Source organism: Prinia subflava, chromosome 20 (genome assembly GCF_021018805.1).
Source record: "Prinia subflava isolate CZ2003 ecotype Zambia chromosome 20, Cam_Psub_1.2, whole genome shotgun sequence".
Lineage (NCBI taxonomy): Eukaryota > Metazoa > Chordata > Aves > Passeriformes > Cisticolidae > Prinia > Prinia subflava.
Window position 1 is genome coordinate 919,646 of NC_086266.1, and position 27,855 is coordinate 947,500.

The following is a 27,855-nucleotide window of genomic DNA, read 5'->3' on the forward strand; positions in this document are numbered from 1 at the left end:
TCCCTGGATCCTCTCCACAGCAGCTCAGGGACTTGTTCCTCACAGTCAGAGGGTGAAGCAGCAGCACAGAAATTCCTGCTTTCAGCACCTCAAACTGGGAGTTTTTGCAAAAGAAGGGGCAGAGCAGGCGGGTGAGGAAAGAGTGCAATAAATCATTGCTGAAGCAAGAATCCTTCAGGCTGGGAGAGCCTCGAGGATGCCAAAGCTGTTACCAGCAGTGCCAGCCCTGTCCCCAGTGCCACCCTGCCCTGCCAGAGGTGCCACCAGCTCCCAGGGCAGCACCTCCCAGCCCTGCTGTGAGAAATATCCCTAAAACTCCAGCCTGAAATGAGGCAGATATTTGCATTCAAAATCGCAGGAATTGCACACCCATCCTTAAAACCATGGCCAATATCAGGTGACAAATCTCTCACTGGGGAATACCCAGTGCTGTTATCTGGAGTGACTCACATGAGATTATCTGAAATAAACTCATGTAAATGAGGTTTTTTTCAGATAAAATAAAATAAAATAAAATAAAATAAAATAAAATAAAATAAAATAAAATAAAATAAAATAAAATAAAATAAAATAAAATAAAATAAAATAAAATAAAATAAAATAAAATAAAATAAAATAAAATAAAATAAAATAAAATAAAATAAACTAGTGCTGTTATCACCCAGGCCTGCTGGTATTTACTGACCTGCCACTCTCAGTGTGTAGGTGAGGGAGTGAGCAGCACAGAGGGATGTCCCACTCCAGCACTCCGGGGATCAAGGCACACAAATCCATTTCCAATTAGTCCCAATCAGTTTTTAACCCTTTCTTCCCAGAGGAAATGGCTTTTTTCCAGCCCCAGCCCAGCCCTGTGGGTCCTTCTGGCTGAAAAGCAATTAAACAATTCTCATGCCAAGCAAGGTGTTCACACTTTTCCAGCTTCCCTTCCACTTCCTGAATTCTCAGGATAATTGCATGTGTAACCCAAACACTTTGCTTATTTATGTGCTCATATTTAATGACATAGTGTTGCAGTAACTTCGGAAATTATGATGAATGGTGTTTTAAATTACTGTTCCTGCCTATTCCCATTATATATGTGCTTGACAGAACCAGGGAAAGTATTATTATTTCATATATATTCAGAAATAATGTTCTTTCAAAAAGTGCAAGCTGAAGAAAAAACTCATCTATAAACTGTTCCAAAAGCCTTCTTAATTAAATTTTTAACTGCAAATGATGTAACAGTCAAGCCATCACAAGAAGGTAAATTACATTTATTTTTTTTTATGTCAAAATGTTTGGGATTGCAGCTGTAGTATTTGAAACATTTCACAAATTTTATGCATATTTCTGAGCATTTCCAGCTCCTCCGCAGGGTTTAGGGTTGTTTTTCTCCTCCTCCCTTTTCCAGCTCTCTGTAATTCAGCCTTGATGCTCACCTGGGGGGAAGGGAAGGTCCCTGCATGAGCCACCCAAATCCAGAACTGCTCTGCTTGGGCAACCATAAGGGCTGCCCCAATACAAAAACTATTATAAAAATTCATTAATAAGCTAATAATTGACATTTGCAGTTGCTACACAACTGTCTGAAACAAGTTTAAGATATAAAGAGGCAAGTATCACTTTATTCTTCTTTAAACATTCTTTTTTGGGGTTGAGCGAAGGTCATAGGGAAAGTTTTAATAACAGGGAGAAGTGTGTCTTTTAATTATTGATCTCAACGAGCACAAACTAAATGCCAAACAGCACATAAATGCTGATTTAAACCTGTTCCACTGCCGTGCAGAGTGCAGTGGAATGAACAGACAGAGCTCCACAGAGCAACATCCTCTGCCACAAACCTGAGCTGCATCTCCTCCTTATTTCTAGCCCACAACACGATTCCAAAAAAGATCTTATGAAGCTGTAACACCTTAGTCCTTTCCGAGCTCGAGGCACTTCATATGCAGAATTTCAGATTGCTGTTTTACATCCTTGCTGCAGGTTAAGGTGTTAGAACTGCTCCAATCTCCTCTGTGCCCAGGGAGATGTGACTGAAGATGAAAATTCTGCCTTTGGTCAGGAAAAGCTGAACAGACCATAAAGAGAGGAACAGGAAGCCAAAAGTGCCTCCCCAGTTCACACCACACAGCCACTGGAAATGCACTGAAATAGGGGCTGTGACAGGGCACACGCCAGAAAAACCACAACTGCTCTTCCTCATGTTTTGAGCTCCTATTAGAATGCTCTAATATTAAAAAAATTCTATTAAATTAGTCTCATTAATAAAATGAAAATTTCTAGGTATTTCAGTTTCATGTTTCAGCTAGAAATGCCTTAAAATTGTGCTGATTTTACTTTATGAATGTTTTTAGCTACATATAAATAAATAAAGATGAACCCCCTGTCAGAAAAGTATGGTCTGGATGTTGTTGTTTGGCCCAGGAGTACTTCTGTAGCTCCAATGATAAATCAATATTTATTTGACAGAGTGGATGTACAGATATACATCCCACACTTTACTGGATTTACAGGACCTGGCAGTGATTGCTGGGGTGCCACATCCCCACAGCCCAGCCACTTTCTGAGTATTTGTTTGTACACATGTTGCATCCAGACTTCTCATTTCTTCTTCAGAACATAATTGCAAAGCCCAGGAAAAGAAATAAAAAATAATAGGCAAGCTCCAAATGCAGCAATTCAATGCCTAGCAACCTGTGAGAGACCGAAGGAAAAAATCACAAATTATCTGCAGAGGCAGTTGGAGCAGGGGCTGGGGGTAAACAGACACACAAACAACACGTCAGGCGTGATAAAGAGTGTAAATTTGAACAGATGTCACTTCCAGAGAGCAGCAGGCAGATTAAACTGAATTGGCTTTGGATGAATTCCAGGGAAGAGAGAGAAGATTTGACGCTTTTGCCCCGAGCACTTAGAGAAATACAGTCTGCAGAACCTCCTTTCTTCAGCAGTCATAATTGAAACTAAAAATAGGGAGAGCCTTCAAGAAAGGCAGCTTAAAATAAACTCATTCATTGCACACACTATTGTTCTGTACACGATTCATTCTCAGGTAAAAAGAACAAAATTCCCTTCAAAAATTGTGCCAAAGGAGGAGCCCTCAGGCCAGGGCAGCTTCCAGAGGCAGAAATATCCCCAAGTGCTGCTCCTGCTCAAGGAACCAGGGCAGAGCTCTGGAACAAAACACAACCTTCAAGCTGAATCCCTCATTATAAATATTTGCTGTAACAATGGAACAAAACTTTATTCCACTGGCCATGATTTTAATAAGGACATCCCCAGAGGAGTTCTCACTTATTCCACTTAGAAGTGTACAATTATCCTGTTAATTTCAATTTGTAACACTGGTAGAAATAAATGCCAATAAATGTCACCTCTCTGTGTTTCCACACTCTGGAATTGAGAAAATTATATCTAATCCCCAGAAATGATTAATTCATCATAATCAGCAGGATTATTACCTTTCACTGTTAGACACAAAAAACAACATTTTGAGAGGTGGCAAAATAAAAAAAATACATTGAGAGGTCCATTATCAAACCACCTGAATTTTCAATTATTATCACTGAAATGGGTTCCACCACGAGACCTTTGGGTCCTTGAACAGACCTGCTTTGAGTGTGGCCCACAGAACAGCACAATTATTTTCCTGAAAGCAAAATGAATGACAAGTCATTACTCCTCCAATTAATTAATGCCAGCTCTCCTAGTTAATAGTAAGCTCCATGTGGAAGAGATAAAAATCACACGCTTTGTTTAATATTCACAACAGATGCCATCTCCTCACATTTGAACAGAGTTTTCATATTTGTGAGTCAGTATTTCAGGCTGGAACACTGCAGGTTCTTCAGTCAATAATCCAAGCCCGCGGAATTAAAATGCACTACTTGTGTGAAACACAACAAAATCATTGTTTGTTTATCTTGAAGGTGATAATAAAAAAGATTAATGGTACTGCTGTATAATGAAACAATCTGCCACGAGGCAAGTCGCAGAATATAGAGTGAGGCTCCAGCAGAAATACTGAGGAGAGCTTCAGTTTTCTCCCAAACACATTAAGAAGTCCCTTTTATTACCAGGTGACATTTTTACATTTAAAAGAGAGTTGATTTTCATGTGGTTCTTAAAGGTCAAACAGTTAATCTACCTCTGTAAGGAGAGCGTATTCCTCAGAAGAGATTTCTAGGGGACATCAAATCAATAAGAGCCAGCCTCAAAAAGAATAAAATCTTTCCCTGTTCTCAAGGCAAAAGCTTACACCAATCCTAAAGAAATTGGATCCAGCTCATGAAAAAATCAGTCATCATGCAGCAATAAAAAGCAGCAACCTTTGGAGTAGAACAGAGATGTAAAAGATTTTTATATCAATAATTCTGAAGAAAAAAACCCTACTCGGAGTGGCATCTGGAAAAGTATTGGTTTTATCATGTGTGTTCCTTTTGCTTCTGCATTTGTGAGAGGTAAAATCAGTGACAGAGGGAGAGGTGGAAATGTTCTGCTCTGGGATGTTGAGCACAGGGTTTGTCCCCCAGCCCTGCTGGGACACAAACACCTCTGGGGGCAAGAGAGACAAGGACAGGCCAAGCTCTGCACAGCAGCTCTGCTCGGGGAACTCAGCAATATAAAATAAACCCATTTTTGATGTACTCCTGAGGAAACTGCCAAAGGCCTGCAGGCAAGGCCTTGAGATCATTGGGGTGCCTCAAATGAGAGCAAAATTCTGGATTTTGGGAACTGTCATTTACCAAAAACATTGAAATTTCATCTCACTGGAAGCCAGAAAGGCTCCTGGTGACTGTGCTGTTTCAGAATGGGATTGAGAAGAGCCCGTGCTCTGTCCCTGGCTGGGTACAACCTTGTACAGGAACTTTTGGTGTCAGTTTTCCATTTAGAACATGCTAAGAACAATAATGCTCTTTTTTAGTCATCTTCTTTTAGAACATGATAAGAACAATAATACTTTTTTAAAGTCATGTTCTTTTACAACATGATAAGAACAATAATGCCCTTTTTTAGTCTTTTCCACAGGTAGGGAACCCTTCAAGGCTGACTGTCCCAAGACAGGAATTGCATATAGAAATATTTACACACAAGGAGAGAAGAAAATTCATTGTAATGTCCTGATCTCACTTCAAGCTACCAGGCAACCCCACAGCACCCATGGAAAACTGCAGAAAATAATCTCAGGTTTTGACCTTCCCTGTGTTTAAAAGGGCAGGAGGACTGAGCATTAAATAGGAATATTGACCCTTCCATCAGGACTGCCCTTTGGTGCCCTCCTGCAGGTACAAACCTGCACTGCCTATGGAGGCTTTGCTTCTGCTGGAAATTAAAAAAATACAGGGGAAACAGACTGAAAAAAATTCCAAAGTTAGGGAATGGTGAGAGAGGAAGTGAGAGTAAAAATTCAGTGCAATCCATAACTTATATATGACACATTATACAGGCAGCACTACAGTACAATCATTTAATTTGTTGGAAAGGAATTATTCAAGTGATAGCAAAACAACACAGATGCTTGGTCTGTATCATTTCTTGAGGAATTCACCTTGGCACTGACATTGTCATTTCTGTCTGAGTTTTATACTGAAGCTATGGGACATGCATTTTTAATTTTCATTCCAACTTCAGCTAATCTAGGATAAATCTCAATCATTATTTTGCCTAGCTTGCTTTCAAATCCAGGAATGAAAAATCCACAGCCTATAGGCTTTGATGCTTTTTGTTGATATGATAACTGCTTTTAATTACCATTTTGTTTGCCAAGTCTCTTCAATGAAATTTAAAATGCAATTATTTTCCACTCAAACACACAGTAATTTGAATGAATTATATTTTGATGTAATTAAGGTAAAACTAATCATTATATATAAAACATTTTATACCATTTCCTGACAATGCACTACTATTATTATTATTTATCTTTGAGTTCTCATTTCATTCATCTCTCCTTTTGAAGCTGTTTAGAAGGTGAGCACAGAGTGGAAGGAAATTGTGTTTTCCCCTTGTGTCCTCCCATCCACAGCATTCCCTGGACTCCCCTGCACTCCGGTCCTGCAGCCCCAGAGGATTTCCCAGCCCTGGAGATGTCGGAAACCTCACCTGACCCAGGGTGTGGGGAAGAGACCCCAAATTCCAGGGGCTGGAGGGAGGGAAGTTTTGGGTTTGATTCTGCTCACAATGGAAAAGTGAACACGTGGTTTCCAAAAGAATCCAGCACAGTAGAACAATTCCATCTCGGAAAAAAATCTTCTTTTAGTTCTCAAATCTTCCAGGAAATGTTTTTCTCTATTTTCAGCTTAGCTGAATTTTCCCATGGCTTCCTGAAATCTGCACTGCCAAGGACCAAAATTCACAGCACACCACAGGTTCTCTTCTCCTGGGAGGAACCTCAGCCCTGTCCTCTGAGAATTTCAACACCTGCCCTTTACAGAACCTGCAGAGCTCAGGAATGTGACTGAAAGCACTCGTGGACTCAGAATAAATCGGGTACTCTGATTTCCAGAGGAGACTGAGGAAACCGCTTTCCTGGTGCAGAAAAACACAAATCTTTACCATGGATGGAGAGGAGCCACTGCAGATAAATCATGTTTGGAGCAGTGAATTTTAACAGCAGAATGAGGCTCTGGAAATGAGGATACCCACGTGGGTATCATGTGGGACTGCCCCAAAGACCCCACTGAATGTCTGCCCCTTTCCCAGTTTAAAATAAATAAATAACTTGTGCCACGTCCTGCATTCAGCCTTGGAGACAGCTTCACCAAGGGGACAGGAGACTGCCTTGGTACTGGGGGAGAAAAGGGACAGCTGAGACAACAACCCTGCCCTGACACCCCCAGAGTCCCCTCTGTTTATTGTCCAGATCCACAATTGTCATTTCCACACAAAAAGCAGGGTATGTTCAAAAGTGCAACACACAGAATGAAAGTTCTGTTCCTGTGCCCCAAAAGAGGTTCTGCAACAGGTGAGATTCAGCCATTTACTGAGCAATCCATTATACCTCAAAACACAGAGAATTCTTAAAGCTTTCACTCGGGGAACTTCTGAAACATTTTAAATGTTATTTTTTCCCCAGATGTGCATTAAATACATTGCAGCTTTCACTCCTTCCAACACTTCACAGCAGCATTTTCAGTGTGCTCACTGAAGATGTTTCTTCAAGTTTTAAAGGTCATCAGAGTTCAAGAAATCTGTTCCAGACTTGAGATGTTCACCAGAGTTTTAGAATTATTAATAGATCTCATTATATTTTTCATATATGAGTATACCTCTTAAAGTTTGTGTTCAATTTTAAATAACTAGAATTTTGAAAGGTCAAATAAATAACAAGGTGTCTCATTGCAACAGGAAATATATTCACTATCTGCCACAAGGTTTTTCTATTTAGTTACTTCTGGAAAAAAAAAATACTTTGCTCTATTGCCTTGTGGCATTAAATTCTCGTCATCCTCTCTATGATTTGCTGCATTAGGCAGCTGTGAGGGAGCCCTGGTGTGGGTGGGTTCTCAAAAATGTGAAGTGAATATAAGAATTATCTGTTGCTTTACTGCATTTTCTCAGCAGGATTTTCACAAACAGCCCCTCAGGTCCGTCTGCAGTGTCCCATCTTTGGGGTCCTGTCACCACGTGCTGTATTCAACTCCCTCTGCCCAAATTTCTACTCCCAGCCCAGAAAACTGAGACACATCAGTCACACACCAGCTCAACTGGGCTGCTGCAGTTGCTTTAACTGGCCCCTCTCACGCAGGCAGAACAAAGCAGCGAGGTTTGAATGGTTTTTAATGGTTTTGAATGGTTTAGAGCCTCCAAAGTGGATCATAATATGAAATGTATTGCTGGTGGGCTGGCAGGGCAGGCAAGCAATGCCATATGCTCCCAGTGTCACTGCTGCTGTTTGTCTCTAATACCAAACTGGTGCCGTGCCCTTCCTGCCATGTCAATCTTTTTTATGTGCAAGGGGATCAGGAAAACAACACAATATTGGTTCCAACTGTGTTCCAAGCCAATGCAGACTCTGCTAATTCACGGGTAGCTCAGAGCTGTGGGGCTTTATTACCACTAAATTACTACTCCATGCATGAATTAGAAAATACAGTTAACAACACAGTCAAAACACTTGTCTGGATGGCTCGGAGTTAATGCTTAGGCAAAACTGGAAACAAAACAGCAACAGGGCAAAGATATGGGTGAGCAAGTTGAGTTTGACTGTCTGTTGTACTTTAGAAGAAAATAATTAGAAATAAAAACTCAGCCCTTCTTCCTGAACTGATCAACCCAATGATTATACTTGTCCAGTGTTGCTTAATAGTTTCTAAATAAAATAACCACCATAATCTTAATTTTCTCATTGGTTAGGAGACACATCTGCAGACAGAGATGGCTTTCAAGGCATTTCCTGGAGGTGTCCCAGGGAGTTAAATCTTCCTGGTAAAAAGTCTTTGCTTTGATAATTTTAAACAAGACCTTGGTCTCACTCTCAGAGCTCGTGACACAGCATTTTCTGCAGCTCTTACAATCCTCTCCACTGCTTAGCTTTAAAACCATTACCTAAGAAAGATTTCACTACATATAAATGTGCTAAGACACAGATTAAAGTTTAATTAACCAGATTCATGTTTTTCAGTGACATCCTTGCAGGGGCAGCTTATATAATTATTTATAGAATTTTAAAATTAAATTTCAAATACTACATCAGGAATATGATTCTTTCTAAAAAGTTATTTTACTCTTAATCTTAAGGTGACATTATCCAACCCTACCCAGCCGAGAATTCTTGAAAGGTTCTGACTTGCATTAAAAATTATCATTAAAAATTATCTCTATTGGAATTAAGTTCATTTTTTTGTGAAAACATTTAGCTCCCGGTGTAAAAGCTTTGCAGCTGTAGAATTTATCAAGATCCTTGGCAAATATTTAAAAATTAATTGCCTTCACTTAAAGATGTACTTATGATCTGAATTTATATGAGTTCAGCCCCTGCCCAAACAGCCACCCCACAGAGGGGCTGAGGGACCTCAGAGCACCCAAAACCTGCGTGGGCACAGAAGCTCTTTACTGTTCTGGCACAGAACACAGGCACTAGCAGGTGCTCCATTTGTTTGGCCTTTAAAACAAGAGCCAAAAGGGATCAGCATCTCCAGGATTTTAAAATTCCTGAACCTTCTAGCTCTTGGTAATCTGCACTCTGGTGTGCCCAGAGTCTCAGCCCTTCCACCCTTCTGGAAAAGAAAAGGAGCTGGATGGAAAAACCTCACGGGATTCCAAGGCCACTCTGTGCTTGTGATCATTTTTATTTTACATTTTTGTGAATGTGTATGTTAATTTTCTCACAAAGTCACTCCGAAAATTCAAGGTTCCTTCCTGACCACTGTTCCCAGTCCCTGGCACTGGTGGCATTCCCTGCAGCTGGCACATCTCCATCCTCCCACAGCCCTCATCAGGTGTTCCTGCTGTGCTCTCCCACTGCCTCTCCACGGCCCTGCTACTGCACTTAAAAAGTGTTTTAAAAATTATCTTCCTTCTTAGCCACAGTCCGTACCTAAAACTTCTAGAGATCTAGAGAGCCACCATCACCTTTATCTCTCCAATCTCGATATTTATCACCTGGATCTCTCACTGGATCACATCCTGGTTCATTTAACATTCTGTTCATGTCAGTATTCTGTTTCATTTCCTCCTGGTAATTCTGGGAGAAATATTTTACCTATTTACACTCAATAAGCTGCTGTCTGTTAGACAAGACCTTCCCATTGTTTTAGCATTTAGTTTATTCAAAAATAATAAACAGCTTTAGCACCAGTTTATTACTTTTTCGTGGTTTCCTCTCCAGTGATTCTTTGTGCCGTATCTGTCTGTGCCATGAAATCCAGCTCACCAAAGCAGCACGCTGGGAGAATCCTGACATCACCCAAATAAACACCAGATAAAAATGTAAAAACTTTCTGCACATCCGCGGGGTTTAGGAACACTTCCACTTAGCTGCAGTTTGGCTGCCACACAAAGCAAACTGAAGGGATCTCTAAATACACGGGGACAAGGAAATGCAAACAGAATGTGGGGAATTGTTCCTGTATTTTCAAGAACTAATAGCTCCCATCAGGTTCATTTCAGCCTCTGGAGAGGCAGTGCCACGGATAGCAGATAAAAATGAAGTGCATAAAAGAAATGAATAGAGGCCTCTGGAAACAGGGCCAGGCTTTCAGGGCTCTGCATTTGGAGCACAGGTAGATGAAAATAACGTGCCTGACCTTAAATGTAACATTCTGCTTTAGAGATTGAGTTATTTGTGTTAGCCTTGTCAATCAGCTCAGGCATGAATATATTTCAGCAGCTGTGAAATTTGATTAAAACTTATTGCAGTCTTTCTTTTTCCTCGAGTCTGAATGCATTTGGATGGTCTGCTGCTTGTGAAATTTGGATTTTGCTTGTTAATTGTTCATTATTTTTACTGTTAGGGAAGCTATTCTTGCTTTGCTTTCAGCTGAAGAGCAGTAAAAATCAGCCCTTTCATATTAACACTTCCATACCCTGAGGCAATATTTCAGGTGCCTTTTACTCAAGAGCCCTGGCTGCACACACTGCTAAGTGTTAGGCTTAATACTAAAAAACAATAAAATCTTCAAACACTTGCACTGTAAGAAACTAATTACGGGAAACTAAAGCTTTTGAAATTTTAAAAATCCAATTCTGTTTAACTGGACTTCTTCCTCAAAGAGCTGAAAAACCTGGGATGTCTAAATGGGGGAAAATGGGGGACAGATGGAAACATTTGGAAGACCTTGAACATTCCTGTGGACAGAATAATTCAGTCTGTCAGGACAGTTGCTCATTATCATTAGTTTAATATAGAAAATCATGCACTGCCATGAAAATACTCATTGAGCAACTACTCTTCAAATGTGAGGTCAACTGGCAAAATATCAGACAGGCCTGAGTTTTGTTCACTTCCCACGTCTTAGAAGAATTCTGATATCACTGAGATAATTCTATCTCCAACAGCAACAAGGGAGCTGGGGGGCTCTCAGGCCTGATTTTTAGCCCCCCTCCAATCTCCAAAGGAACAGTTTCAAAGGAGCAAGTGAAGATGTTTTATGATAAACTCAGTTTTATGACTCTGATCTCAGACAGGCCTGTCTGTTTGTGTCCATATTTCTGATGCAGAATTTTTACAATTAAATGACATCAATTGCACTCATTATCTGCAGCTCCCAACTAGGACTGGGTTTAAAATTCTTTTGCAACTTACACCTCTTTAAAGTCATTTCAATAACTGCAATATTCTTTTTATCACAGCCTTCAGGGTGTAAAGAAAAAAGATCTCTAATCCTTCTTTCATCAGAGATTTTTAATTATTTCAGTGCATTCAGAGAGAGAAATGTTACAATATATGGTGAGCAGAGCAGGTGATGTGCAGGCATCATCTCCACAGCTATAACCAAATTAATCTGAAGCTGCATGGCCAGTTTGCTCTCCCTCCTGTAGCCAGCAGTTGGAATTGAACAAAATCGTTGAAATAATCATTTTAATTCCAACGTTCTCCCCTAAGTCAGAGATAACTGGGTGCTTTTTAAGGCTGTCAGTACAGCAGGCAGTCTGTCTCTCGTTTTACAGATAAACCCTGTGTCTGCACTACTCCACCACCTTGGTGTCAGAAACCCAAGGGAATCTTCCTGCTCTTATCATTTGTAGGATGGCAGAGAATTTTCAGAAATCTCATGCAGAATGCTCTGTAACCTCCAGAACCAGTGCTGAAGATAACCTTTCCTCCCCAGGCAGCAATCTCCTCTGTGCTTACAAAGAGAGGAAACAGTCCCGGAGCTGCATCTGAGGGTGAATTGCAACTGAGGGTGAATTGCATCTGAGGGTGAATTGCATCTGAGGGTGAATTGCATTTGAGGGTTAATTGCGTTTGAGGGTTAATTACATCCTTTCTTCCCCCTTCTCAGAGGACAACAAGTGTTTTTAGCAGCAGTCAGGTCCTTGGCCAGTACTGGCCCCCAGAAGCAGCTGGGACTGTTTTACATGGGATACAGGGTGTGGACACCCCAAATCCTGTCAGTAACACCTGCTAACCTGATTACAAATCATAATAAATCATCTGTATTAATTATCTGTATCGCATCGGCAATAAATCATTTTCCAACTCAAATGGCTCCAGCACATCTCTTATGACAACTCAGCTTTTCCAACCAAAACAACAAAGCATCTTCTCACCTGCCAGAGATTTAAATGTCTTACTGGACCAAACACCAGCCTTTTGTTAGGATCCAAACCTTCAACTGTACGTGCATGACACCAAACAGAACAAAACTCCCAACGTTTTCTTACAGCCAGCATCCAGACTCAGAGGTTTGGACTCAGAGTTTCCTTCCCAACCTCTTTTTTGAGCTCAGCAGTTGTTACTGATGTGCACATGTGTGTGAGAAGATAAATGGGCACGGTTAATTATGCAGGATCTGGAGAGATTAATGTTGTATCTGCATTATCCACATGTATCATTGAGAGAGACAATTTTATACACGAGACCCACTGATTAAGATGAATCATCAGATCACTGCAGCTCGTTTGAGCAGTCATTACCATGGGCTCTGCCTGGCAGTTTCAGCAGTTTGGGTTAACATGAACCTCTTTTCTCAAGCTGTTTCGAGGGGGTAATGCAAGAGCAGAAAGGTTCAGTCTTTACTGTCACATAGGTGATGTTAGAGGGGGAAATTATCATTATAAACTACCTCCAGTGTACAGGTCATCCTTCATTTCACAGCACTTCTTTTAGGGTGAAGCAATTAAATGTCTCCACATTAGAGCAGGTAAGGCTATCACCTCCTGGCTAAATACAGTCCTACAGTTAAATTAATCTAGGTATAAAGAAGATTCATCAACATCATGAAAAAGACCTGGCAAAGTTGCACTGTTAGATTTACTACATCTGAGTGCTGCAGTGACTCATCCTAAATGAAGGATTTGATTCTACTGTCTCCAACACTGTCAACAAGGCCTACAATTCCCTCTTTTAAAACTCAGGCTCAAAAGTATTCACTGGAAGCTACAGACCCAGGGCAGGTGAATTTTTGCCTTTGCTTTAATACTTCTGTGTTTGCCAGCAGTGATGAGGAAAAGGGCACTTTTAATTTCTGTTTAAGCAGACCATTACAAATTGACAGCAGCAGTCACATCTGATGTATTTTTAAAAATGGATCTGCCACAAATGGAGCAGGGAACCCTAATGGCATCTTTATTGCCCACAAGACAAAACGCTGGGATTGGGTTTTTATTTCTGGGTGGAAATGAATCTGCACCCACTGGAGGCTGAGCTTACATTAAGGGAAGATTGAAGAAGTCTGTCCTTGGTCTGGGATGGAAGCTTTGGAACCCTCTCAGCCCCTGAGGGGATTTCCCCAGAATTTAGCACTGAATAGTCTAAACTTGGTTATAAATCCTGGGCACAGTGAGGATTCAGCAGAGATGTTCAGGGATTGCCTGGCCTGGATAAAATGGTGACATTCCAAATGTCTGCAACGATTCTGTTTGAAGGACCTTTACAAATTTAAGGGGATGGGGAAAAAGAGATGTTTAAAACACCAATATATTAAAAATGAGGCTGTTGTAAAAACATTTTTGGAAGTGTTAGTGCTTTCCATGGAGCAAGCTGTGTGCCATACTATAAAATTTGTGGGGTTTATAATATCCCTTAAAGAGGAATATAAGCAGATGGTTGATGTTTTAGTGGCAATCTCTTCTGTGTGCATTTCCAGTAAAATAAAAAAAGGAAACCTCTCCTGGCCTGTGATGTTGTGAGGATACAGAAAACTGAACTGTGCTGTGACATAACCACTTAATGAAGCTTCCTGTGAGCTGTACCTTTAAAATGCAGAGGAACACCTCCACCCACTGCTTAGGGAGATTCCATTCATGTTTCATGATAAAGCACAAGAGTGAATCATTAATTACAACACTCTCTCGGATGCATTTTTGCACAGGTACATGAGAAAATGAAGGGGGAAATGTCTGGGGAAGCACAGTGAAATTCCATTTTTTCTGTGGAACGTGTGCCCGGTGTGGAATCAGACCATGGCCAGGCCAGGCATTTCTCAGGCACCCTGGAGGGTTTGTCAGCACCTGGAGGTGCTCAGGCCATCAGATCTCACTGCCCAGGCCCCGCCGTGTCTGAATAAACTCTCCCAGAAGATGCCAACCCTTCCCCAGCTCTCTGCCCTGTCCTGGCTGCAGGGTTCTCTCTGCTCTGTTCCCCTTGACAATGGCCTGCAACCCAGAATCTGAGCCCCAGGCACCCAGGGGTGCTCCAGGCTGCCCACCCCTCCGAGTGCCACCCTCACCTCAGCCTGGCACCAGCCCCTCCATGCCCACACTGCAGCAGCACCAGCCTGGGGTGTTTGCTCTCAACTAGAGATAATCCACCTTGAAGAGAAGCTGTCCTTTTGTCATTTAAAAATTATAATTAATGCTGGTTTTGCTTTCTGGCCGTGCAGGGGGTGTTGCTCCCATGACCCTTCGTACACTGAATTTTCAGTGGAGTTCAGCCAGGCAGCTCTCAGGGCTCCCCCAGCAGGGGTGGAGAGGGCTGTGCTTTGCCTTTGCTGGCTCCTTTTTATCTCCTACTATCAGATTTGGGGGCTATTTCCCCCTTATCTCACAAAGGTTTTATAAAATAGAAATTGTGAAATATTTTTAGCCTGTTGAGTGACAAACACCTCAAACCATGAACACTTCAAACCATAAACACCTCAAACCATAAACACCTCAAACCATGAACACCTCAAACCATAAACACCTCAAACCATAAACACCACAAAATCTGGGAATTGGCAGCTCAGATTCCTTCTCTCACTCCTGTGCTGAGGAGAGGCCAGCAGCACTCCTGATATTGCAACACTCCTCTCCTCTGCAGGGATCTTCGTGGCTATTTTGAATTCCTCATCCCTTTTATACACAATGTGAAATTAATAATACTCTCAAATACTGACAGTCTGAGAAGAGGCAAGCGTGTCAAAAAGTTTAGCACTGGCTTACAGCCGTGAGCTCCCGTGATTCAGAATTATGTAAATTCTGTGCAGGGATGGACAGAGAGCCCTCTAATCCTGCGCTGGGAAATCCACACCACAGCAGCATTATTGGCATTAATGGGATCAGCAGCAAATTCCTCTGTTGGTCACGATTTGAACAGCTGAGGGCCAGGCTTGTGACAGCTCAGGGAGAGCCAGGATTGATTTCCCTCTGACATTTCCCTCTGAATCCCAGACTCCCCTGTGCTGTTCCAGCTTCAAGGAGCAGTGGCCACCCAGAGAACATTTCCTTTTCCCTGCAGAGGGGACACAGGATTTACACACCCCATAAAGGAAGGCTTCAGACCTTTGAAACGCTTTTACAATTACATTCTTCACTCTCCTGGAAATGTCTTTCTTTGACTGTGTGCATCCTACAACATTAAAGCCCATTTATAGAATCCAAAGTGGCATACATTAGGATGTTTTTCAACAGGAAAATAAAGCATAAAAGCAGAGCACCACTTCTGAAGTATTTTGAACTTTGAGATGTCACCAAAGAGGGAAACTTTTTTTCTTTTTCCTCCACTCATTTTTCAAAGTATCAGCCTGTGCCTCTCTTTTTTCCTGGCTGATAAAATGCTCAGAGCTGCAGCTGCTCCCTCTCCCTGCAGTCCCAGGGGCTCTGGGCACCTCTGCAGAGGTGAGGGGGCTCCTCCACAGCTCGCTGCAAAAGGCACTCACAGAGTTTTCTGTCTTTTCCTCCCTATGGAAGTCACTGTTGAGATCCCAGCTATAAATAGAGTGGGATGGGATGGGATGGGATGGGATGGGATGGGATGGGATGGGATGGGATGGGATGGGATGGGATGGGATGGGATGGGATGGGATGGGATGGGATGGGATGGGATGGGATGGGATGGGATGGGATGGGATGGGATGGGATGGGATGGGATGGGATGGGACGGGATGGGATGGGACGGGATGGGATGGGATGGGATATTCAATGCTCAGAACCAGGGGAGGCAAATCTTAGCTACAGAACTCACATAATATTAAACTCTGTTCACTTTCCCCTTTCTGCTGCCCCAGATTTAAATGTGCCCCACACCCTGAAGAGCTCAGGATCAGAGCAAACCTTCCCCTTCACCCCGTTCAGCTGGCTCCTGTGACCACCCAGTTTGAAAATGCTACGTTCTGCTCTATTATCTGAGGAACAAAAACACTTTATCTGGGCTTACTGCTTTTATTCAACACCCAGAACAATCTATGTCTATTCCTTTAAGCTCCTTTGGATGTGAAAAAATATGGTTACATAAATCTTTGTAAACCAGAGGGGACGATGGCACATAAAGAGTTTACTGGCATTAGGATTAAGTCTGGAGTATTGCAGTGCAATCTTTAATCTCCTAAAATCTACCTCACCAGCCCAAGCTGTTTTCTGTGAGCAGATGAAGGCTTGGAAATAGGACACAGCTGGCAGGAGTGACAGACAGACTTAAAAAAATGAAGGAAAAGGAAAAGGAAAAACAAGAAAGGGAAAAGGGAAAAAAGGGAAAAGGGAAAAGGGAAAAGGGAAAAAAGGGAAAAGGGAAAAAAGGGAAAAGGGAAAAAAGGGAAAAGGGAAAGTGACATGCATAACATTATTTTTCATTAATTAAGAAATGACAGAAGTTGGATGAAGTTCTTGTAAAACAAATTAGGTGGGAAAAAAATCATCAAGGTTTGAAAACAGGGAAGATTCAAATATGGACCAGAGCAGATCTAAAACCACTCTACAAGATAGCAAAGCCTTGTTTGGTTCTGAGACTCCCTGATCCAAAGAAGATGAGCCATAATACACAGAAATATGTTTATCTGATACATTCATGCAAATAATTCTGCATAAAACTGATATTTATCAGCATTTCAAGCATTAGGTAAATTAAGCTTTATGAATTTCCAGCACTGAAGAGAAATATGAGCAGGAAGCAATCATGGCACTGCAGAATCCAGAAGACAGCACAATAATAGCATTTCTTCCTTATTTAGCAGTTTGCATTTCGAAAGCACCACACCATCATGAACAAACTAATCTAGGGCTTACACTGAATTTTACTGATAGGGACATTAAAAGCCTTTAGCAAATGTTTAATTGAAATAAGTGCCGCACATTAATTCCGAGGAACTTGTTTTAGTATCGCAGAGATTTAGCAAACTCCAAATGAGTGAGCTGGGCGTGCCCCAGTGCACAGAATTCCGTGTGTGCTCCTCTTGAGCTCCAGCTGGCAGAAAATGCTGTGCAGGGACACCCTGGGGACAAAGGAAACCTGTGCCCCCTGCCCGGGGCACAGCAGAGCCCACAGAGTCTGAGCTGGCTTTGAGCTGAGAGCACAATGTTCAACTGAGAGAAAATAAATCCCTCTGTCATTGCAGCAATTCTGAATTTGACTCCCAAATCCCAAGGTTGGCCCTTTTACAGCACAGGTGTGGCTGTCACCGCTGTCCCCTCCAGAGCAGTGAGTTAATTGTGATGACAGAGTCAGAGCTGGCAGGGTGCTGAACCCACGGGGCTCTCAGGGATTGTTCCTCAAGGAAAAGCTCCTGATGGAAACGTGAATCCCTGGGCTCCCATTGAACACCACTGCCATCAGTGCAAGCTTTAGTCTGAATTTCCTCTTCTTGCACACCCATTTTTGACTGCAGTGTCTGGCATTTAACCAGTCTGTCTCTCTCCCCTCTGAAAGTCAGATTAAAGGAAAAAGGTGGAATTCTTCCAGCCACATCTCAAAGACCTTTCTGGGTTTCATCTGGAAACTTCTTAGGGTACTCTTGGTCCCATCTTTCAGATCACTAATAATGGCAATAACCAGTGTCAGGCCCCATTCTCTAAATATTTCCCAATGTTAGAGATATTAATTAATCATAATTAATTATTAAGAAATGCTTTTAAATGATGACTCTCAGCGATCTGCATTGGAGGCTGTACTTGATGGTGCAGTGAGCACCCATCAAATGCAGAATAACCTCTTACAAAACTGCAGGATTAGTTCTTTTCTAAAAAGTGAAATACTTTGGGATGCAATTAGGAGATGAGACACAGCTAAATGTAACTTGGAAAGAATTTAATAAATGAAGTTAAAATTGCAGGGAGGTTTGTTGAGCAGAAGCACTCTGGCAGTTGTCTAAGTCTCTACCCCATTCTCTGAATTATGTTTCTCCAGTGATTTCAGGAAAACACCTGCACCTCCATATGAAAGAAAAAACTGACAATGTATTTTTCTATATGTAGATAACATGCTGAATTTCCATTTAGCATCAATCCCTCCTTGAATAAATGCACAGAAACACCAAGAAGAATTATGCCAAGAAAAGGAACAAAACCTGCAACTGCTTAGACAGTAAGTAAAATAGAAATGATACCTAACAGAACAGCAGAGCTTACCAGGCAGATACGGATTCATTCCTCTCAGTGGATATTCAAATGCAGATGTTTGCCTTAGTTTAAGATATGAACATTTCATTTCACTGCCTTGCATTCTGTTGTTTCTATCCAGAATGTTGTCAGAGAAAGTATTTGTCATCAACTCAAATGTCTTTAAAATATTTAGCATATATAAAATTGACTGATTTCACTAAACAGAGTTTTAAACCCCTGAGTTTTAAATGAGTAATTTTCTTTTCAACATTTTTATGAAAGGAGAGAAAGGTGAAACCCTCACATATCCACATTCATAAAACACAGCACCTCAGGAGAGCTAAAACTGAATAAATGGTGAACAAATGTTGAATTGGGGGGTGGGGTTAAAGCAATTCCCATCAGTGGAATATCCTGTGGTGCCTCAGGTTATCGATTCTCTGTCACACCGTGTTGGGCCCTCTCTAAATGAGCTCTGTGCTGACCTTGGCGGGGGATGCAGGGTCCAGGGGTTGGCTCTAATTCTGCTTTTCCTGCTGGACTCAGCCTGCCAGCCTGTCACTCATCAGGGCCATTTGTCTGTGAACAGACTTAATTAAACACCTCAAATCCAATTTCTCTGAGCCTTCCCACCATTAAAACCCCCACGTGTGCTCAGGAGCTATTAGGAGTTTTCCAAAGGAAAAACTCTGACATCCTCATTGGCATTGCCCTCTCCTGCTGAAGAAAGGCGGAATACAAACCCAGGATTATTAATTAGCATGGGAAAATAAAATATTTCTAGAGACAACAAAGAATTTTCAAACTCCTAAACATAAAGTAGAAGATTAAAAATTATTCCAAGCACTGACACAACTCTTCCATTTCTTTTTTTCCCTCATCTCCTTCATATGAGATCTTCAACATGCTTCAAATTTTAATTTCTCTTGCTTCAGGTTTAAGCAGGTAACTGCACGACTTTTTGTGTAAGAGGACAGCATTTTCAGCTTCCTTTGTTGTGATTTAAATATCCAGCACACTGATAGGAACAGTGAAAGTGAAAATACCTCCAATACAAATGTGCAGTTCATTAAAATTATTGACAAGGTGCTTTTGGTCTCTGTTCTGAATAAACTTTCTTGCAATTTTAACTTTATTTACAAAACTGTTTCCAAGTTATATTTAGCCATGTCTTGTCTTATAATTGCATTCCAAAGTATTTGTGTTTTAAAGAAGAAATAATCCCACAGTTTTGTAAAAGATTATTCTGCATTTGATAGGTGCTCACTGCACCATCAAGTGCAGTCTCCAATGTAGATTGCTGAGTGTTATAATTTAAAAAGCATTTCTTAATAATTAATTTATGAATAATTAATATCTCTTACACGGGGAAATATTTAGAAAATGCTCTTCCTACAACAACTTTCATGAAAGAAAAATTAGTGGCTAAGGCTGGATTTATTGTTGCAAAGCCCTTCATGCCTGGTGAGGCAATTCTCTCTTCTTGCCCTCAGTTCCACACTTCCAGAACTTTCTGGCTGCCCGAGTCTCTGCAGCCACGTTCCTCCACGGCAGAGAAAAGGAACAAACAACATTTCACCACTCTAATTAAGGCTGCAGTAACATGCACTGAACAAATGCTCAGCCCAACCTCTAAATTTGAACTGTACTAGAAAACATCTCTGAATTCCAACCATTCCCAAGCACAGCTACGGCTTTTTATTTTATAGCTTTATCAATCTGGGCTTTGGGAACACAAAGTTTATGTCATATTTAAAGAAGAAAGGCACTGAGGTTTCAGAATTACTGTGAGCTTCCAAAGCAGTGTTCAGATATTGCCTCAGTGGGTTCTGTCATTAGAATTTAGATCCTTCATGCTAAAAAAAACCTCGAGGGTTATTTTCATGTTTGGTGCAACAAATTCTGAGAGCTGCTTTAAAACACACTAGCAATCAATCTGGGAAAGACACAGACACCAGAGCAGTGTCTCATCTGCCTTCTGCCAGGCTGGATCATTCTCTGCTGAGTTTGTATCACCTCCAAGAAACAGAAATAACATGACAGTGTCAAATGAAGCAAAGGGATGCACGGTGATTGATCCCTGGTGTCAGGGCAGGCTCCCTGTGCCATCCCGGGCCAGGCAGGAACACTCCCCCGACACTCAGTAAAATATTGTTATTTCAGCTGCTGCCATGCCTGCCTCACGAATGCATGCAGGAGCTTTAGAGACTGGCAAACCCTCCTGCATGCAAAGGGTTCATCAACCCTGCACCTCACCGGGATGGGAAGAAGAAAAAAACCATATTTGTTCCTCTCAAACACAATCTTTTCTATAAGTGAAGGGCTGTGCCTGAAGTGAGGGAGCAGAAGCAGCCCAGGTTCAAGGTGCTGCTGGCGGTGATGGCTCTGTGCACACAGTGCAGTTTGTGTGGCACTGAGCAGGGCTGAGCACGCTGAGATCAGATGTGCTCTCCTGGCACAGAGACACGTCCCTGGGTCTGCAGGCTAAAAATATCCCTGCTGAGAGTGCCAGTCCCTTCCCTCTCGTGGTGGCTGTCACCCTCACTGTTCATTTCTCCCATTCTTTAAACTCCATTTTACACCACCCCAACGTGCCTGTGAGCAGCATCGCTGATGGCAATGGGATTAATCAGTATTCAGCCCGACGTGCTTGGCAGCACTGCTTTATTTTTCTAACTGCTCTGGTTTATTCGGCTTCCACACATCGCTCTCGTTTGCAGGGAAGTGCAATCATGAGAGCAGGATCTCAGAAGTGGGGTCTGTTTGGCACGGCTCCTGCAGACCAGAAATGTGTGATGACCACGCTCCTGCCCTGCATGATAATGAAATATAAAATAACCCAGATGAGAGCTCCTACATACCTAGCACAGGTAGCATGTCACCTGAATAAAAATAACTTCCTTGTAGAGGTTGTAAATAACTTTTTTTTCAAGAGAAACTAAGCAAGCTTGCACTTAAATAGGCTGTTGGTCTGCCCACTTTATCAATCAGTGGCCTCACTTTAAAACAGAATCAACAGGACTTCTTCTTCGTGGTTTTTTTACAGTCTAACCCCTCAAGCCACTAGAATTTAGTGAGAAAAAAATCACTGAAAATAAACTAAATAAAGTGAAACAGGGGAGAGATGGGTAACAGAGCCAGCTCTGATTTCCATGAAGAATTCAGCTAGATCCAATCACCAAAGGCCTCAAATTGGGCTGAGATGAGAGGGAAGGTGCTCACAGGGATAACTGATGGAAAGCTCAGGAAGAGGGATAAATAAATTCCATTTAATAAACTCCATTTTCTCAGGGAGGGGAAGGCCCAGGGAGATCCCACAGGGATCTTTGCTACTGCCCCAGCAGCTCAGCACACTCAGGAATGATCAGGAGAAGAGAATGGAAAGGAGATTGAGTTCACTGCTGAGGACAAGTTTTGCAGGGGAAGAAAACCAATACTGGATTCAAAACAAAAAAAGAAAAGCTGCAGAAAGAGTCTGTGGCATTGAGTGATTGAGGATGAAATGGCAGGTGACATTCGAACCAAACAAATGTAAAGTAATGAACCTGGCCAAAAAAAACCCCAAAAACAAAGCACCCCAACAGTTTTTAACTTTACATAGCCAGGAGCTGATTCTGGGACAGCTCTGCCAGAGGCAGCAGAGCTCAGGTGAAAATCACAGCCCATGAAAATATCAGAGCTGAAATCCCAGGAGAACCTCAGAAAGTGCACTGCTCCTGTGTGAACTTGGAACTGTGTCCACATCAGGAGTGTTAAACGGTCCTTTCATCTGAGAAAGAGCATTTGAGCAGAATTTGAAACAGAACTTCACAACAATTATTAAAGATAACCAACTTCCACAGAAAGAAAGTATTTACAGACTAGGACTCCCAAACTAAAAAACATCAAACAAGAGCCAACTAAAATTCATGACAGGCATGAAAAAGTGAAGGAAAAACCAGTTAGCTGATTCCATTGCAAAACCAAGAAACACAAATACAAATTCAAAATACAAATTCACAGGTGGGGGTTCAATGGGAGATCAGGCAGGGACCTCCTCACTCCCTGCAGAGATGGACTGTGCCTGACATGAGGTGTACAATGAATGCTACAAACAGGCAGGAACTCACAAACTCTGGAAAATATCAATAAAACAAAACCTTACAGGCTCTTACAGCCAGAGAGCCCCCCTGGCCCAGCTTTGTCAGAACACATTTTGAGTAGGTGGTCTCTGCTCACAGTGCCTTGTGTGCACACACATAATCTGCATTTCAGCCTTGTTCAGAAGGAACAAACAACAAACAAACGTCTACAAGGAACCAACCAGTGATTAAATTCTTAGCTCTAATCATCCACTGGCTTTTCATGCCTCCATGTTCCCCAGACTTTAATGTGACTCCATACCTGAGACCAGGCGATTCCGGGCAAAATCCTGCTGCAGTTGCTTCTTTTAAACTCACCTGATTATGAATTTGGGAATTCTTCCCCCAGGGAGGAGCCAGTGGAGCCTCTCTGCATGTCCTGCAAGCTCAGCTGAAGGCTGTGGCAGGGCTGTGCTGCTGTGAAGAGAAGGACAGATGAAGACATTTTATTCAAATCTGAAAAACAAAGCAGGGAGGAGAGCAGCCCCATCCCTCCATCCGTGGGCAAACGTGTCCAGAGAGCAGGGCAGCAGCACAGGAGAGTCCTGCTGTCTCTATAAATAAATAAAGCATTTATTAAAATGGCTTTGTGTCCAGAGCTGATCCTGCTCCTCAGGATCCACGTCCTCTCCTGCAGTTTTCCTCTGCTGTACCAAATGTACAAATCTACCATAACCCAGTCTGTTCTGTGCTTCCCACCCAGCACCCATCACATTGTTCATTCAAAGGCCAGGCCAACACACATGGCACAACATTCAGAGCAGCAAACAGGGAAACATTAATGACTAATGACAATTAGTCACTACAAACCCTGAGTATAAACATAAATAGTTACCTAGAGAGGATATTTCATTTCCTGGGAAGGGAGGGGGCAGTGGATGCTCTCTAGCAACGAGCTGCAGTCAGTACAATAATTTGAAAATTTATACACACAGTGAGTGCTCCAGCCAACAAATAATGCAGGCAATTAGTGCTGCTGTTAACGAGCCTGGGTGCCTGACTGGGGGAGTGCATGCCCAGGGCTTTCCCCTGAAGGTGCCCTGAGCAATGGTCTGTATTTAATGCACAGAACCACAGGTACCAAAACAGGACTTGCAGGAGCCACAACTCCATCTTGTTCCTGTTGCCAGAGTAATAATAACAGTGAAATGGAAAAAACACCAACCCCAAGTGCACACCTACTATAAACAGATGGCTAATAAAGATTTGGGGAGCTCTTTCAGCACAGAAATTGAGTATTCTGAAAAGACACCTACATAACAAATGCTTGGACATGCTGTCTCCTTTTCTAGGCTGCTTAGAGATGTGCCCTCCAGCTCAGGAGCTGAACTGCTTTTTCATTATTGACAATTATATGCCAATAAAAAAGAAAAAAGAAATTTCAGAATATGCTTATACTAAATATTAAGCTTCATAATAGAATATTTCAAATAACCTCATGAAATACAGGCAGTAGATATTAACCACTAATGTGCCATACTCCAGCACGGTCGTGAATTTTTTTATTTTTGATCAGAGATTTCTGGTCCACCATCTTTAAATAATCTTGATGAATTTAGGAGTTTACAATCTATGTTGCAAGCTTGGTCCACTGAGATTCCCTCGTGCCTGCAAACATCTGCTCTGCTTTGTACCTCCGTTTGAAGACGAGAACAAATATTTCCATTTGCTCAGAAATGCTGACAGGTGAATCAATGTTTCAGCGTTCAAGCAGGTCAGCCCACGTTACATTATTCAGTGTAGCAACACGGCACCTCTCAACAATAAAATACGGCCTAATACAGATTTGAAGTGATACAAGAAAATATATGTTTTTTCTTGCAGAAGAAAAGCTGCTTTAATTTGAAATTGTCCCTCCTCCATCTGTAAGAAGAATGTGAAATATTACAAATTAATTACTTTTGCCTGCCTGTCTTCTTCACCCCAGCTGACAGCAGAGCAAACACAAGAAATGAGTGTGCCTTGTTCCCAGGCAGGTTTAAAGAGACAGCCTCAGCTGCAAACATTGCCAAGCAGATACAAAAAGAATGAAAAAAGAATAAAAACTATTTCAGGTACCACACACTGCCTGAAGTCTCCCCCACCCGTTCAGGGAGGCAAAGCCAAGGCATTCTGTGTTCTTCAGGAAGTTTTTTACCCTGTTTGTGTTTTTCACTTGGGTTTTGTTCATCATTTCCTTTGCTGATGGCAGAGGAATGGATGGCAAAGAAAGAAAGAAAACAGATGAGGAGATGACACATCGGTTACTAATTTTAATTTGTTTGGTTTTGTTATGTCTTCAGAACACAAAAAATAAAAAACAAAAACCCAACCAATTGTTTTTCCTGCTGGAGTGTGATTGATTCTCCACAGAAATCTGACTGAACAGTGACCCCACAGGGTGCTGTGCCTAATCACACTAATTAATTTTCTCCTAAAAATACAGAGCCCACCAAACATTTCAACTGCTGCCCCTGGAGAAGGAGTAAACAGCAGCAGGCACTGGAGCCACCAGGCACTGGAGCCACCAGGCACTGGAGCCACCAGGCAGTGCCACCTTTACAGGGATTTCATGTTTTTGCAGAGGTATCAACAGGTCCCTGTGTGCAGCAGCTCCACACTCACATTTCCACATAAATGTACCAAACCTGTTCCACTGCTCTGCAATCAACACCTCCCAAAGCAGCACAACAGCCCTGAATGCAAATGGAGCTGAGGGAGCTGAGAGAGAGCTGAGCTCAGAGACAGCAAAGTCGTGATCATTAAAATGCTGGGGACAGGGACAGGCAGACACAGACACATTTGTTTTCCTGAGTCCATTCTTTGCTTTTATTTTTTATTATTTTCTATTTTAAAGCACAAATTATTTGCATTCCTTTTCACTTTTAGGGGGGAAAAACCCAATCAAGTTGAAAGTGCTAAGAACAGACATGAAAAGGTCTGGAGATGGAGAGAGAAGTACAGATTAAAGTTCTATATTTTTAAAACAGTTTTGATAGCTAAATTTATGTCCAACCCATTAATTTAAATGCCTGTTATAATTACAGCTTGATGATGTCTCCAGTAGAATTTATGAGTCTAGAATAACATTAATGTTTATTACTTTGATTTTAGTCCTGAATGGATCCCAAATCAAGGCTTGAAGCCACTTTTTTTTTTCTTTTTTTTTTTTCTTTTTTTTTTAAAAAAAAAATATAGACAAGCCTTTCGTTGTTGCTGATCAATATTTTTTCCATCTCAATGGAATTTTCAGTTCTCCCTTGCTTGGGTGATGGCAGTAGGTGTTTTTTCACAGCGTCCTTCAAACACCATTTCCCCTGGTGTCTCCTCCAATTGTCAATTTAACCAGCTGAGCACAACTTGGACAATTCTTTGAAGCCCAGCAGGTCCCTGCAGTGACCTGAGCTCGCCTGAGCTGCCCTGCTGGATGTGGTGGAGGCTGGACTGACCCCAGAGCACTCAGAACTCCCTGCTGCTCTGCAGGAAAGCTATACTGAGATCTGGATCAATAAATCCAAACCAGTGAGATCCCAGGCACAGCGGGGCACTGCCTGTGCTGATCAGAGGAGCCATCCCTGCCCCAAGCACACACCAAAAAACAGAAATAAAAGCTTTGTCTGCATGGGGGCAGCCCAGCTGAGCTGTGAGAGGAGTGGAACACACTCGAACTCCATCAATGAACAACCAAGGAGGAGACAGATGACACTGAGGCCACGCTGTGCCCTCCAAAGTCACCACTTGTGGGTGTCTGGTGGGACATTCCCGGCTTGGAAAGCCAAATGTGAGATAAATCAGCTCAGCTCACTGAAAGCAGAGGCACTGGGGAGGTGCAGGACCCCCAAACGGGAGCCCCCAGAACAGCTCTGTGACAGGGACATCGCTGTGCTTTGGGCGAGGAGCAGGAACTGCAGAAAGCTGCATGAACTCCTTCCCAAAGGAGCTCCAGCCCCAAACCCCTCACACTCCCTGAGGAAATGAATTCACACCCTGCCCTTGTCCTGCCCAGAAGGAGCCCCTCGCTCTGGGTGCCTGTGTGCAGACACAGTGCCACGGGTTGTTATTGCTCGTGTAGAACAAGCCCTGGCGGTGTTTTTGTGTCTCTCTGCATCTCTCAGGGTGACTCTGTGCCCTCGCAGACATCGTGTCTGATCCAGCAGTCAGCCCGCATTAGGCTGGGCAGTGATGAGTGCTGGGTGACTGATGTGATGGATGTGACACCATCCCTCTGCCTCCCAGCCTGGAAATGTGAGAGGGGTTCGGGGGCAACAGCAAAAAGAAAAATCACAAAAATTTCATACCGGCAGGAAATGAAGTCACAGAATCCTGTTCCTGTGCTTCCCTTCAAAAATAAAATTGATCGAAAATCCTTCATTATTTCAGGGGCTGAAATGGTGAGGCTTAAGATATCTCTGCAGCCAGCTGTGCAGATGCATGTCTCTGTAGAGGAAAATCATGGGAACTGCAGGAGGAGACTCCAAGATCGTTGCATGTAAGAAGTACTGTAATACTGACTGAAGCATGTCAGTAAGCAAAAGGTGTTGGGGAGAGATGACCTCTGGAGATAAGGCTGAAATCAGGCACAAATGCATTCTCTTCCTATTTCACACGGAGGCTGGTGAACAGCAGAGCAGAACTCACTCCCCAGAACATGCCAAGAAGCTCACTCTGCACCCCTGAGCGCCCTGGAAATGAAATTGTGAGGAGTTACCACCAGGCTGCTGCCCGGCTGTGAGCAATGAGCACTGACACAGCTGAGACGTGTGCCTGGAGCTCTCTGTCAACCCCAGGACAGCCACAGAAAATCCATCCCAGAGCTGGCAGCTGAGTCTGGCAGCTGTCAGAGCACGGAGCGGCCACAGGTGCTGCTCCCAACCACGGAACCACCGGGGAGGAGGAGGCAGAGCAGGGCACAAATGCCACCAGCAAAACAGGGACACGGGGCAGGCACAGCGCGCCCTGCAGCTGCCAGCACGGTGGCACAGATGCCTTCTGACTGCATTTACACGGTGGCACAGGGACAGCCATCAAATCGGGAATCCTGATGTCTGGAGCATTTGCCTTTGGTGTAGGCAAGTCAGCATTTGCCAGAGAGCCCCCAGAAAATAAGAGGGATGGGGGTGTAAAATTATAAATCAATAAATAAATGGATAGAGACACAGATAGAAAGATAGATAAATAAATAAATGGATAAATAAATGGATAAATGCAGTCAGAGCATTAACTGACTGAGGGGAGGAAGCACAGCAGTTCACCTCTTGCTGCAGGGATTGCTCAGTGATGTGGAGATGTTCCCATTTCCACTCATTTTCTCCTTTTGCTCTCCTCAGGCCTCTCCTCTCCTGGCTGTGCTCAGCTGTCCCTTCCCAGGGCAGGGCTC

The 27,855-nt window shown here is 42.6% G+C and overlaps 1 long non-coding RNA gene across 1 annotated transcript in view; it reads right to left on the minus strand.

The window, feature by feature from the left end:
• Positions 1 to 27,855, minus strand: part of LOC134560470 (uncharacterized) — a 208,823-nt gene that overhangs the window by 130,097 nt on the left and 50,871 nt on the right. Inside the window, exon 2 of the long non-coding RNA XR_010082744.1 lies at positions 22,818 to 22,916. This is a non-coding gene — a long non-coding RNA (uncharacterized LOC134560470). The remainder of the gene's footprint in view (positions 1 to 22,817; positions 22,917 to 27,855) is intronic.